This window comes from Mustela nivalis, assembly GCF_964662115.1.
Source record: "Mustela nivalis genome assembly, chromosome: 5".
Taxonomy (NCBI): domain Eukaryota; kingdom Metazoa; phylum Chordata; class Mammalia; order Carnivora; family Mustelidae; genus Mustela; species Mustela nivalis.
In genome coordinates this window covers 72270650-72275582 of record NC_139024.1, presented here as the reverse complement: position 1 = coordinate 72275582, position 4933 = coordinate 72270650, and the positions used below count along the sequence as shown (strand labels likewise).

Genomic DNA, 4933 nt, shown 5'->3' with positions numbered 1-4933 from the left:
TGAAGAAATTTCTTGGCATTATAGATATGTTCATTATGTTGATAGAGATGGTGGTTTTAGGGTTTAAATATATGTCCAAATTAATCAAACTTTCCATTGTAAATATGTGCAGGTTATTCTCTGTCAATTATATCTCAACAAAGCTGTTGTAAAAGTAAATATATAAATATATTTCATTTTTCTTTGTCTTTTACTGTCATTGACTTTGCATATAATTAAAAGTTGTTGTTTTATACTTGTTTAATGGTGATATAAATTAACTGAAATGAATTTGGTTTAGCCATTCCTTGCTGCTGTGGACTGTGGGCCATTGGTGAAGGACCTCAAGATGGCTAGGCGAAAACTTGTTCTAAAATTCTTTGACCGGGTAACTTTCGGGGAGATCATATCCTGAAACCAGAAGGCCATTTTTGACTCCCCGAAATCCTGGAAAGAGACACCTACCTCCAAATTGGCTACTATCCCGAGAAACCACTTGCTATCGACTGGGCTTATTAGAAAGCCAATGTGGCAAATGCTGGGTTGGTAGATGACTTTGAGAAGAAGTTTAGTGCCCTGAAGGTTCCCGTGCCAAGAGTAAATATACTGTTGGGATGGATGCTGAAGAAAAAGAAGATGTGAACAGTTGTGCTGACCTTTGTCTTTCTCAAAGGCCAGAATTGAGGAATATAAAAAAGAGCTGGAGAAGATGAAGAACTTAATTCCATTTGACTAGTGACCTTTGAAGACCTGAAGAAGTCTTCCCAGAAACCAAATTAGACAAGAAGTATTCCTATTGGCTTTAGAAGCCAATTGAAAATGTATAAACTTGAGCTGGGGAGAAAGCTCTGGCCCTTGTATTATAAATGCTGGACATTAAAAATACTGATATGATACATAAAATAAAATATATTTGGTTTAACATTTTCCCAAGAATTTGTTCTGATCTTTTGTATCATAAGACAAGAATTAATTATTCATACAATATATTTTAAGTTCCATGCCATTCTTACTATCCAGAAAATTTCTAAAAATAAGTAATGAAATCCATAAGATTTTTAGACTTTTTATCTTAATTATTTGGCTAATAGATCCATATAACTTTATCATTAAATGTAGTTAATGAAATCTGAAAGATTAAGCTTTTTATCTTAATTGAATGACTAAATAGATCAGTGTAATTTTATCATTAAATGTAATTAATAGAGCTGCCAGCTGTTAGAATGGGAACCTAACTAGTCACAGAAACACTTAAAAATAAAAACTGAGCTTCCTTTTTTCCAGTGGGGAAATTTCCAATTACTTTAGAGAAAATAAATTAGGATAATTTAAAATATAGATTATAATTCTGGGCATACTATTCAATTCAAAATAAAATTTAAAATTTTACTAAAATTCCCATTTATGATTGGTTTAAATATACTCTCCAGAAATGACATAAATGGTTGGTATCCTAAAATGAATTTACTGAGCAAGACATTTGAAATAGTATTTTAAAATAAGTATTGGTAAGTTTTATACTTGCAGAAATCAGGGGAAAACATGGGCCTTCTCCTTTGCTCCTCATAATTGATGTTTAAGCCTATGTTTTGACACCACTGAGTCAAACTTTAAGGTGGACATATCTATGAATCAGAACAGGAGCAGGTAGGAGACAAGGGGCCAAATCTAATCATTCATGCTTTCTTGTTGCTGTTGCTAGATGGTAATTGGGTGTTTGTGGCCCTGATTGTGGTTAATGGTGAGGTATTCTTGCAAATAAAGTTAAAATTAACAAGTTTACATGCATAGTTCACTTTATATAAATTGATGAATAAGTTAAAAAATACCAAGTTTCAGAAGCATTAAAACTGCTAGTTGTCAGTTTTGGCATATGATTCTGTGGAGTACTGTTAATCTCACCCAGAAGTTGGAATGTTACAGTATCTTAGTAATGCTGCTTGGCATTTCCAGTGATTAAATATTTGCTCTAAGCTATAGTTCTTTGTAGCTACTTTAACAGGAGAAGTGCAAAAAGAAGACAAGAATGTTGTTGAATACCTCAGCATGAAATTAGAAACTGATCTAAATCTAATACAGCCTAAACAATATCAAAATCAAGGTGACAAAATATTTTCACTATTGAAATGAGTGTATAGGAAACAATATGTACCCTAAAAATTCATCTTAATAATTCAGCCAACATTAATGCAACATTTTCTATGCCTGGAATATTTGTCTCAGAACAAAGATCAAGACTATGGATGAGGACAATTGCTGCCTTTTGTGTTGTAAAATTTGATTTTAAGAATAATTAATGTTAAGTAATAAATAATTGCTTTATTATCAATTAATTTTAATGATTTTTATTTAACATTTATTTCATTAATGTTCCCTTCTTTGACTTTTTTCTAATAATCAAATATCTATTTCAAGTAAAGATTTTTACATTTTATCACAATATATTGTCTCTTAAGAATAATAAATCAAGCATTTATTATCATCTCTTTATTTTTTAACTAAAAACCTTTGAAACTAAAATTCTGTCACATAAAATGATTTCCTTTTTATTATTATGGGCATTTATTATTATTTTCAAGCATATGGATAAATTATCATTTTAAAATATAAGAAAAACTTGTGATTTGGAGATTTCCCCAGATTCCCCACAAATTTCAGTTTCCTATGCCCAAATTCCCAGTATTAGTATCCATATGGAATTTGAAAGCACCTTGTTAGCAGTTTTATTTATTCCCCACTTTAACAGTCCTGTATATATAGATTTATTTGAAGTCTAACTTCACCTTTAATTTCCATGGCTTGTGGGTTATCAAGTTGTTCTGAGACTTTCTAAACACATGTTCAAAATCTCCCTTCCTTATACTTCGTTGTGAGAATAGGATGTAGTAGTCTTTTGAGTACATCTTTTCATACATACATCAAAATAAAATAACTCAGTTACTTAAAACATTCTACTATGACAAAATCACCAAAAGTAACATAAAACAAAATATATGGTCTAATTCTCACTCTCATAAATAAAACATATTTGTAACAGACTCTGATAAAGTGAATTAATATTTTAGACTTTTAGAATCTAAATGAGAAAAAAATATGGATAGCTTTTATTTTTTAATACTTAAAATATGAACCAGTAATCCAGATGAAATTATTATCAGGGAATTATTTCCATGTAATGAGAGATGAGAAAAGATTTGGCCATTCTTCCCCAGTGGCATACTATGAGTTTAGTCAAGGATATGACCACTTAAAACAATTTTACCACTATTTCACTATCAACCTCTAACTTAGAAATAAGAATTCCTCACGTATCTTAATATTCATTGTAAATACGCAGCCCAAGCTTGAGGTTCCCTCATATTGTACAAAAAGAAATAAAAAGAATTCAATTAAATATCAGGGTTATGTCTGAAAATGTATAAATACCATTATTTGTTAAATACTTTGATAACACGGACTAAAGAGTTTAGCTTTTTCTTTTGAATACTGTATAAGATAAGAATTTGGCATACATTGTAGAAGGCATTTATTTTTAACAAAAATATTTGGGGGCATCTTAAGAAACATGCTGAAGAAAATGTGTTTCTTATCTTTTATTAGTATGTGGGATAAATATACGAAAATATTTATGAGATTATCCCAAGGGAAAAATGCATTCCAGCAAGATAAAGGTATATGCCTACTAACAGAGTAGTAGAGCAAAGGCAGAGCAAAAGTATGTGCCTAACATTACATACAATAAAATAAAGTGCTTGCAGGGGATTATAATGTGCACTTTGAAGGAGGTTTGCTGAATATCTACTTCCTCTGTTAGCCACATCAAATAGCAGTGTTTTACTTATATCATTTTTCTTATATTTATTATGAAATATTTCATATATACAAAACCTTAATATAACATGATATAATATACATATCATATAAATACATACAAGAATAAAAAACATACACAGACACACACACAAGCATAAGAAATAGAACATTACCGATATACTCAAAGTCCCTTAGGTTCCCATTCCAATCCCACCTCAAATTTCACCGTAGGGGTAAGTACTGTTCTGAAAGTTATTCTTATCATTCTCTTGCTTTATCATATACATGCAACAAAGCACACAACTGTTACATGTAAAACTCAATGACTTTATATCTATGTATATGCTCCTGTAACCAGAACAGAGATTAAGACATATTAACACTTCCTGGGCCCCAGAAAGCTCTATTGTATCTCTTCCCAGTCATACCAACCCCAATGCTGCAAACAGTATACTTCCTTCTATTAACATAAAGTGGTATTGCCTGTTCTTAAAATTAATATAAATGGAATCAGAGAGCATATATTTTTAGAGGTTGGGGGAAGAGCAGAGGGAGAGGCAGAGAGAGAGAATCTTAAGGAGGCTCCATGCCCAACACAGAGATCAATGTGCCCAGTGCAGGGCTTGATCTCACAACCTTGAAGACATGACCTGAGCTGAGATCTAGAATCGGACACCTAACTGACTGAGCCACCCAATTGCCCCCAGCATATATGACTTCTAATATTCAACACTGTGGCTTTGAAATATATTCACATTGTTGTGTGTATCATAGCACTCAAATTGTTGCTGCCTCATTTTCCAGGATTTGTCTGGTCTACAGCTCATGTGCATGTATTATTCCCAATTTGGAGTTGTTATGAGTAAGGCTGATACAAACATCTTTGTACACGTCTTATTGGTAGTCTAATGCATTCAGTTTTTGTTAGATTTACACCTATGAGTGGAAATTCTGGGTCAGAGGTAGGTATATGCTTACTTTTAGTAGATACTGCAGTTTGCCCAAGTAAATGTATCACATTAAACTCCTACCAGCAATATGTGTGAGTTCTGATAGCTCCACACTTTCTTCAAAACTTATTCTTTTCATTTTTTTCTTTAAATTTTAGCCATCTGGTGGATTTGTAATGGTGCATGTCATT

General features: G+C 31.9%; 1 pseudogene across 1 annotated transcript; it reads left to right on the top strand.

The window, feature by feature from the left end:
• The first annotated feature begins 328 nt into the window (after positions 1-328).
• On the top strand, positions 329-806 carry LOC309865136 (ATP synthase subunit d, mitochondrial pseudogene; annotated as a pseudogene). The gene has a single exon. The product of its transcript is annotated as an ATP synthase subunit d, mitochondrial pseudogene (transcript).
• Positions 807-4933: the final 4127 nt, after the last annotated feature.